This window comes from Anolis carolinensis, chromosome 2 (genome assembly GCF_035594765.1).
Source record: "Anolis carolinensis isolate JA03-04 chromosome 2, rAnoCar3.1.pri, whole genome shotgun sequence".
NCBI classification, from domain to species: Eukaryota; Metazoa; Chordata; class Lepidosauria; order Squamata; family Dactyloidae; genus Anolis; species Anolis carolinensis.
Window position 1 is genome coordinate 114,931,804 of NC_085842.1, and position 10,667 is coordinate 114,942,470.

The window sequence follows — 10,667 nt, forward strand, 5'->3', positions numbered from 1 at the left end:
GGTCCTTTAGTCCATGAAACTTGAGCGAGGCTAGGAAATAACTTGATACTTGAAACAAGGCTTGAACGTGGAACAAGGTAACTAAGAACAAGAACAAGGTCCGTGGAATAACTTGATAAATCCGTGGAACAAGGCAAGGATTGATCCTGGGAAACAAGGCAAAGTCCGTAGATAAACAAAGGCTGGGAAGCAAGGCGAAGGCTGGATAGCAAGGCAAGGCTTGAGCAGGAGCGAGGCTTGAACCGGAGCGCGCTGTCCAGACACAACTCGCTCCGTAGGCTGACGAATTGACTCCGCGAAGTTACTACGCGGGTAAAACACCTAAATAGAGTCTAGCTTCCCGCCGAAGCAGTTCTCTGGGAATCAGAACCGAAAGCTAACTCTGAGACCAGATGTGAGACTCCCCAAAGATTCTCACGAGAAGCAGTCTTAATTGGCCACATTCTTAGCTGCAATCCTCGCACTCCTGCGCGAAGCTGAATCTAAACTTCTCTGTTGTTTACAAAACTCCCGGCGCAAGAATACGGGAGAAGTAGACTCTGGGCTTGTTTGACATACTTCTGGGAGACAACTTTCTTGCAGGTGCAAGGTTCCCAGATCTGCCTGGGAAAGATCTGGCTGAGAGGAATCCAGTTCAGACTGGGAAGGTAAAAAACCCAAGTTTTCATCTTCATCAGGAATTACAATGTCCTGAGCAGGACTACAAGGCCCATGAGTCATCACAGCACCGCATCTCTCTTCTCTCTCGGCTGTCGTTCTTTACCCCTTTGTGCGATTTTGCACAGAAGCCTCCTTTGGGGCGGCCACTCTTTTTTCCTCTCTGGGATGCATGCCGGCCAACAGTGGCCGGCCCATTTTAAAGTGTGGGCCTTGCCGGCTGTGGCTTTTTCTTTTCTTTTCTTTTCTTTTCTTTTGTTTTTGCTGCCTGTCGGCCTACGTGTTCGTGTTTCCCACGTTGCACCGCATCTCTCTTCTCTCTCGGCTGTCGTTCTTTACCCCTTTGTGCGATTTTGCACAGAAGCCTCCTTTGGGGCGGCCACTCTTTTTTCCTCTCTGGGAAGCGTGCCGGCCAACTGTGGCCGGCCTATTTTAATGTGTGGGCCTTTTCGGCTGTGGCTTTTTCTTTCTTTTCTTTTCTTTTGTTTTTGCTGCCTGTCGGTCTACGTGTTCGTGTTTCCCACGTTGCACCGCATCTCTCTTCTCTCGCGGCTGTCGTTCTTTACCCCTTTGGGTGATTTTGCACAGAAGCCTCCTTTGGGGCGGCCACTCTTTTTTCCTCTCTGGGATGCGTGCCGGCCAACAGTGGCCGGCCCATTTTAAAGTGTGGGCCTTGCCGGCTGTGGTTTTTTCTTTCTTTTCTTTTCTTTTGTTTTTGCTGCCTGTCGGCCTACGTGTTCGTGTTTCCCACGTTGCACCGCATCTCTCTTCTCTCGCGGCTGTCGTTCCGCACCCCTTTGGGCAATTTTGCACAGATCCTTCCTTTGGGACGGGGTCCTCTGGTTTTTTTTCTCTCTCTCTCTGTACGGGATGCATGCCGGCCAACTGTCGCCGGCGCAGGATGGAGTCTTTGATGCTGAGATAGACATTGGGGTTCGGATCCCCACGGGGATTTTTTCTTTCTTCTTTTTTCTCCATCTTGGACATTGCAGTTCGGATCACAACGTTGATTTTTTCTTTCTTTTTGCTCCAATTTTTCCCACTACCCCTGCCAGTGCTTTTAATGGATACTAACCCTCATGTGTATCTCAGCAGCTGAGCCCCCGCCCTACTGCTTTAGGGAAAAGGGTCAGGGGTGTGGGATCCATGCCCCCATGTCTATTTCCGCAGTTTAAGCCCACGCCCTGCTGCTTTGGGGAAAGGGGCAGGGGTGGGAGACCGGCCACAGTGGACGGCTCCCCAGGGGAGTGGGATCCAAGCCCCCATTTTGCCATCAGGCAATAAATCAAACCAACGTCGCAGAAATCTTACATTTCTTGGGAGGGGAGGGGCTTGACCACTGGGGTATAATGGCCTCCAATATGGATGCCTGGGGAAAGTCATTGCGCATAGTGGCAGGCAGCAAAATGTGTCTCTTGGCCAATGGCCCCAATGCCCTAAAATTTTGACAGATTTACGGGCACTGAAACAATGTTACACAAGTAGAAGAAGGACTTTCACAGTGATGGAACCCCTATTGAATGAACAGGAAATAACAATTCAAAAGCAGGAACAGATTTTTTGCAAGTTTTTTTTATATGAACTATAAAATAGCGCAATAAATCTTAGGAAAGGGCAAACGCTCTGCAATTTAGCAAACAAACAGGGTGGATTGTGTTCTCCCACTGTACCAAATTTGATCAGTATAGCTGAAAAAATGAGAGCAGGAGATCCCCCGAACTCCCCCCCCCCCCGGGGCTGTTTTTGGGCGACTGCGCATGCGCGTCCGCCATTAACGAAATAATTTTGAAGATAACGAATTTTCGTTAATTTTGAAATTTTTGGGGGGCAAAATTCGGAAATGCCTTCAGAAACGAAACGCTGCCCCCCTCTAGTTTTGAAACGAGTTTAGAATCAAATTTTTCGTGGATCGATCAAGCCTAGTAAGCACCTTTTGGGTTCGTTTGCTTAGCCAATTACAGATCCACCTAACCGTAGTTTTGTCTAGCCCACATTTTACTAGTTTGTTTGCCAGAAGGTCATGAGGGACTTTGTTGAAGGCCTTACTGAAATCTAGGTACGCTACATCCACAGCGTCCCCTGTATTGACACAACTCGTAACTCTATTGAAAAAAGAGATCAGATTAGTCTGGCATGACTTGTTTTTGGTAAATCCGTGTTGGCTATTAGCAATGACCGCATTTGTTTCTAGATGTTCACAGACCACTTCCTTAATGATATTTTCCAGAATCTTGCCTGGTATCGACGTGAGGCTGACCGGACGGTAATTGTTTGGGTCGTTCTTTTTTTTCCTTCTTGAAGATAGGGACCACATTTGCCCTCCTCCAATCTGCTGGGACTTATGTTCTCCAAGAACTCTCGAAGATAATTGCCAGTGGTTCTGAAATAACCTCATCTAGTTCCTTCAATACTCTTGGATGTAGTTGATCTGGCCCTGGGGACTTGAATTCGTTTAGAGAGGCCAGGTGTCCCTGGACAACTTGTTTCCCTATTTGCGGTTGGATTTCCCCTAATCCTTCGTCCATTCCATGTTGCTGAGGTTGAAGATGGCTTTCTTTTTGTGAGAAGACCGAGTCAAAGAAGGCATTAAGTAGTTCTGCCTTATCCCTGTGCCTTGTCACCATAACCCCATCTTCTCCTCGCAGAGGCCCTATTGCCTCCTTGTCCTTCCTTTTCCTACCAACGTAAGCAAAAAAGCCTTTTTGTTGTTTTTAATGTCCCTGGCAAGCCTGAGCTCATTTTGCGCTTTAGCCTTGCAAACCTTTTCCCTACAGGAGTTGGCTATACATTTGAATTCTTCTTTGGTGATTTCTCCCTTTTTCCACTTCTTGTGCATGTCTCTTTTGAGTCTTAGCACTTTTAGAAGTTCTTTGGACATCCATTCTGTCTTCTTTGCACTTGTCTTACTATTTTTTTCTTTGTTGGCACTGTTTGCATTTGCGCTTTGAGTATTTCACTTTTTAAAAAACCCCATCCATCCTTAACTCCCTTCTCCTTTAATATTGGCGTCTATGGAATGCCGCTCAGTATTTCCTTCATTTTTTGGAAGTCAGCTCTCTTAAAGTCCAGAATGCGTGTTTGACTTGTCTTAGTCAAACACACATTTTATTTCCATTATTTGAAATGTATTTGCTGTACCAATGCTTTTGACACGAAATAAATAACCTTGTCTTAGTTTCAGCCTTCCTTTGTATCGCAAACTGCAGGAGCACATGGTCATTTGCCCCTAAGGATCTGACCACTTCGACTGTCAGGTCTTTGTTTGTTAACATTTGTTAAGATTAGATCAAAAGTAGCCGATCCTCTTATTGCTTCTTCTACCTTCTGGACCATAAAATTGTCTGCAAGGCAAGTGAGTAATTTGTTGGACTTTGTACTCTTGGCTGAGTTTGTTTTCCAGCAGATATCGGGATAGTTGAAATCGCCCATGACTACTATATCTCTTCTTTGTGCCTGTTTGGTCAGCTGTTGACAGAAGGCTTCATCAAGTCCTTCATCCTGACTCGGAGGTCTGTAGTAGACACCCACAACGAGATCTTTTTGAGTCCCGTTTCCCTTGATTCTTATCCAGATGCTTTCAAGCTGGTTTCCCAGATTACAGTCTTGCATTTCTTCTGCAATGTAACTGCTTTTGACATATAAAGCTACTCCCCTTGTTCTAATTCTGTGAAAGAGGTTATAGCCCTCAATGGCTACATTCCAGTGATGTGGTGCTGTGCTAAAAGTTGGAGTTCGTCTTGCTTATTTCCCATGCTCTATGCATTAGTGTAGAGACATGTAAGCCCCTGTGACCTTCCCCCGAGCTGTTTATTTGGGATTATTGTGCTCTTGGTACTTGGTCCTTGCTGTGTTTGTGCAGCCCACCGTTTAACCTTTTGGCGTTCCCCGTGGTCATGGGTAATATAGTGTTCGCCAGGCTGTTGTTCCCCTCCCCCAGTGGATCTAGTTTAAAGTGCGCCTGATGAGGTTTGTGAGTCTGTGTGCAAAAAGATGTTTTCCTACTTGTGTGAGATGCACCCCATCACTTGCCAGTAGACCATCCTCCTGGAAGAGTAGGCCATGGTTGAGGAAGCCAAAACGCTCCTCCTGGCACCATTTTCTGAGCCAGTTATTGACCTGTACTATTTTTCTGGCCCTTGTAGAGCCATGTTCTACAACGTGGAGGAGGGATGAAAAGATCACTTCATTTTTCTCATGTTGTGGACAGCAATGAGCTAAGTAGACCAAAGGTCTGACACAGTATTAGGAAGTTTCATATGTTCCTGGCATCACAAAATAACACCAGAATAGTGTTTTGCTTTGGAAGAAATCTGTTCATCTATCTCCATGCATATACAGTAGAGTCTCACTTATCCAACATAAACGGGCCAGCAGAATGTTGGATAAGTGAATATGTTGGATAATAAGGAGGGATTAAGGAAAAGTCTATTAAACATCAAATTAGGTTATGATTTTAAAAATTAAGCACCAAAACATCATGTTATGCAACAAATTTGACAGAAAAAGTAGTTCAATGCGTAGTAATGCTATGTAGTAATTACTGTATTTACGAATTTAGCACCAAAATATCATGATATATTGAAAACATGGACTACAAAAATGCCTTGGATAATCCAGAACGTTGGATAAGCGAGTGTTGGATAAGTGAGACTCTACTGTACTTTCAAAGTATTTCCAGTAGAAAATACTTAACACAGCCTAATATGAATGGGTGACAAATCTTCCCATGATTGAGCTAAACCAAAATCTCTATCCTGGCTGTGGACCCTATGCTTTCACTTCCCTTAACATTTTTTTATTATCTTTCTCTTTCCATTCAGTGAATTTACACTGTGAATTGATCCTTTCAAAATACTACAACAGCAACTAACAATTGTCTTGAACCTTTGGGTAATAACTGTAAGTAATTACTTTCTGAATATACCTGTCCATTCTCTGTGATGCAAGTATAGACTTAGATTTATATCCATTATCTTGTGTCTATTCAAATATACCCCTGAATAGTTTTGAAAGGGTAAGCCTGAGGGTCTTCTGTCTCTAGATCCATGGCAATATATTATTGGAAAGTAACCATGGAAACTAGCAGTAGCTGTAACTGGGTGGGTCAAGCTTTCATGCTATGCAGTGATCAGAGCCAATGATGAGAGCAAAAGGCAAGATGCTACACATTGGCTATGTGGAAGATGCAGGCAAAGGCAGAAACTATCAGGGAGAGGCTCAGGGACAGAGCAAAACTGGAAGCACAGCTCTTCTCTGCAAGACAGAGAACAAACATCTACACCTGCCTTGGTTTTAAAATTTCAAAACACATATATTGTGTTGTGAGGACAAGAAAAAGCACAAACCATGAAACCAATCACTCTGACAAACCTCCACAACCCTAGGATTCTAATCTTCTACATGGGATTACTATGCATAGTGACCTGTGATGGAGTTCCTTGGAAGTAGAGTTGCCAAGTCAGGACTAGTATCCAAGGCTTTCACCTGAGACATAGAAATGATTCCTCGAGATGCTTTCAGGGTGGACCCAGGTGATGTTACAATGGGAACTTCCATGTCATTAATTGTACTACATTAAGCATCCGCCACAGTTACACAGAGTATGCCATTCAATTTTTTTAAAAAACATCATAAATGAAGCACCCAAGCACAGGTAAGAACCTTGCCAAGATTCCCCTTCCCCTCAGGGACCACAAAAGAGAGGCCAGACTTAAATCTGTGGTTCCAGCTTAGAAGACTGAATAGGATTCCAAAGAGTAGACTCTCTTCCTTCAGCAGCACTTCAGAACTAGCCTGAGAGAGAGAAAAGGATGAGTGGATGAATGGCGAGATCATCCATCTCTGGTTTATATACATTGGTGCTCAGGTCTTTCCATGCTAAAAGACTCTGGGAATTATGGAGTTATATTTCATTCAGAATAAATTTATTGTGGAATTGACTAAGGAGTTATTGTGGAGATAAATGGGACATAAAGGAGAAAGCGTAGCTTTATCAGTTGATAATTGTTCCCTTTTAAATGTAAATTGTTTTGTAAGCCTAGCTTTGTATATATGGATAATGTGTGTATGTGAAGAGAAAAAGAGAGAGAAATGCCTTTATGGATAGCAAACTTTTCCAGACTGCTAGCAACTTGCATTCAAGGCTATAGAATACAAGTACACTTCACTACACTGCAAAATGAAGAAATGTTTAAATAAAAGGAGAACAGAAAAAGAGTAGTTTGAATCCCTTCTCAGCCATGGAAAGCCACTGGGTTAGCTTGGGAAAGTCACATTCTCTCAGCCGCAGAGGAAGGCAAAGTAAAATCTCTTTGGAACGAATCTTGCCAAGCAAACTCTGTGATAGGTTCATTTTAAGATGATCATAAGTTGTAAATAATTTGAAAGCAAGCAACAAGAAAGAAAGAAAGAAAGGAAGGAAGGAAGGAAGGAAGGAAGGAAGGAAGGAAGGAAGGAAGGAAGGAAGGAAGGAAGGAAGGAAGGAAGGAAGGAAGGGAGGGAGGGAGGGAGGGAGGAAAGAAAGAGGGGAATCTTCCAGAATTGCTGTGATTGTCATTCTGCTGTTGTTTGCTTTGAAACTCTGGCTTTGAAAACTTAGTTTCCTCTAAGAACAAATATTTTTATGACACCTTGCACATCACAAACGGATCCAGCTGGTTAAATATTTATTCCCACATTTCCTGTACATATTTAGCATTCACACTAGAATAGAGTTTAGTGTCACGTTTCATTCCCGATTCCAGCAAAATATACTCTTAGGGGCATTTAGTGCCATTTTCTCTTTCAATTCTAGGGATTGTCCAAAAAGTAACAATTAGCATGATAAAGCAAAAACATTTATCTAAATCTTAATGGTAACAAATACAATTTGAGGTTTGTTATGGTTAGCAAAAAAGACTAAAGTCTGTTTGTTTGATTGATATTCAAAACTCTATGCAATGGCTATTCCAATCAGAAACAGCAATGGAATGACTATAGCATTCATGGAAATGAGAAACTAGTTGAAACAAATGGCCCAGCTATATGGAAGTACAGTTGTACCTCCACATTTGCAAGTTCAACCATCATGGATGTGATTATTCCTGGATTATTTGTCACTGACTCTGCAGCTGCCCTACATTCAATAATGCTGGTGACCATCTTGAACTGTGTAAAGTCAGGTTTAGTGAATAGTCAAATCTTTAGTCACTTGGAGGAAATCAAACTGGTGGGGTGTCTTGGCCCAGCCACATGCACATTCCCTTGCTCCCTCACTAACTCATGCAGAGGGGAGGGGGACGGGATATGCGGAGACGAGGAGAGTGTATTAATGCATTCCTGCATTCCCGTTTTCCCTCCCTTCCTCACGTGTTTGGGGGAGAAGGAGATTGAAAGCAGAGAGGTCACTGAGGAATAGTGTGTGCATATTCCCTTGTGCACTCACTCATTAGGGTGGGCAGGAGGTAAGAGGATGGGACAGGAACCAAAGAAGGGCAAGTAGTGTGTCAGTCTCCAGGGTGGATAAAGAAGGAGAGAGCAGGAGCGAGTGGCCAGGATTATGGTGGTGGCAGGAGGAGAGCAAGGGCAGAGGGAAGGGGCTGTGGCAGTTGCTTTTCTGAGGGCAGCACTTCCTCCTTCTGCCCTGTCTGCTCTCCCTCCTCCTGTTCCTTTGTTCCCATCCCCTTGCCTCATGCCTGAGTGAGTGAGTGCATGAAGTAATACAAAAATGGCCAGGCCCAACCACCCCACTCATACAGGTACTGTGTGTGTGTGTGTGTGTGAAAAACATTTGAATTTGTTGGGGGGGGGCAATCCTAGAGATATTAAGGGGGTTCCACTTTCTTGGGAGTTCTGTGCCCCACAATAGTGGGAGGATGACTATTTGTTGGAACAGTAATGATATGTCACAAGGAAGGTATAGGGGAAGATATAATGAAGGCTACAGAGGCTTTTCTATGCAGAAAGGCTACAGGATTGTGCTCTGCATTCACATTATGGCAGTGAATATTCAAGGTTCTGTTTGAAAATGGGTTCACTTAATCTGCTGAACTGGAATATCAGCAATACTAATGGGCTTGGTGGTTCCAAAAATCTAAAAGCCTTGGTACCTCTGTGGCATCACCAATAAAATTGACGTCTTGAGAAGGCAGATTGACTAAGCAGGTAGATTGAGATTGAGATTGAGAAGGCAGATTGACTATTTGCCAAGAAACAGTAATGGAGAAATGTGTTCCTTTTATATACTTGCCATTTCTTCCCACACACAGGCAATATGTTTCGGAAGGTTGGGAAAAGGGAAAGCAAAGATGCAAAAACCTGATGAGACAGAAATATTAATTCGATTTTATTGTATGAAGTTTGACTAACAGGGCACATGAATAAATCTGCAGCCTTAAACGGTTACATTTTCTGCCAGCACCAGGTTTCTATGGCAACAGCAACCCATCATGTTTTCAGGAATTTCATTAGCATAGCACAGAATGGAAGCAGAAAAAGAAAAAGTGGGTGGGGGGAAGGCACATCTCAAGTTGTCTATGACGCTTCACCAAAAGAAAATCATTCTGGATTTGTTTTTTTTAAAAAGCTGTTCTTAGAAAATTCAGAACATGTTACTATGCAAAACTAATAAAAGCTCTACTCCAGGGTCGAGGAGGCAATTAAATGCAGGTAGGCAGGAAATATATACAACAAATTAAAATCGAGTCTCAGTGGCTCATCAGTCAAAGGAATCCATTTGCACACAATTACTGATTAGCGTTGGCTCCTGTCCCACCAGATGGGAAAGCAAGAAGGGAAAGAGTTGTGAGTGTCAGCTTCAATAGAAAAGTAGAGTCTTCTAGATGTGAATAATAGCCTGGGAAGAATTATTCTTTGCAGGGGATCTTATCATGTGGGACATCTAGCGCGCTTCTGCCTACAGAGCCCTAAAACAGAGTGTGCATGATAGCCATTGATATTGAACTTCCCTTGCTGAAATAATGACCTTCAATTCTTCTGTCCTTTTGTTCTAACAAAGCACACAGTTATGCCAACCTGAAACATAAGTGTCACTGGCAATGGGATTTGGTGACACTCCTTCACCAGGCCATGACCACGGTAGCCCTGGGCTAGTCCCAGAAATTTTCTGTATGAGGCAAATCAGTGATATTGTCCATCCATCCCCCATATGAAGTGAAGATACATTGTGTCTAAGGTTTATCAAGTTATTGAGGCACACAAAACACAAAATCTCACACCCCCATTTTGCAGTAAAGATACTAAAGCAACCAATTAACTAAAAATCTGCTGCCTAGAATCATAGAATCATAGAATAGTAGAGTTGGAAGAGACCTCATGGCCCATCCAGTCCAACCCCCTGACAAGAAGCAGGAAATCGCATTCAAAGCACCCCTGACAGATGGCCATCCAGCCTCTGCTTAAAAGCCTCCAAAGAAGGAGCCTCCACCACACTCCGGGTCAGAGAGTTCCACTGTCGAACAGCCCTCACAGTGAGGAAGTTCTTCCTAATGTTCAGGTGGAATCTCCTTTCCTGTAGTTTGAAGCCATTGTTCCGCGTCCTAGTCTGCAGGGCAGCAGAAAACAAGCTTGCTCCCTCCTCCCTATGACTTCCCCTCACATATTTGTACATGGCTATCATGTCTCCTCTTAGCCTTCTCTTCTGCAGGCTAAACATGCCTAGTTCTTTAAGCCACTCCTCATAGGGCTTGTTCTCCAGACCCTTAATCATTTTAGTCGCCCTCCTCTGGACACATTCCAGCTTGTCAACATCTTCCTTCAACTGCGGTGCCCAGAATTGGACACAGTATTCCAGGTGTGGTCTGACCAAGGCAGAATAGAGGGGGAGCATGACTTCCCTGGATCTAGACGCTATACCCCTATTGATACAGCCCAAAATCCCATTGGCTTTCTCAGCAGCCGCATCACATTGTTAGCTCATGTTTAACTTGTTGTCCACAAGGACTCCAAAATCTTTTTCACATGTACTCCTGTCTAGCCAGGCGTCCCCCATTCTGTATCTTTGCATTCCATTT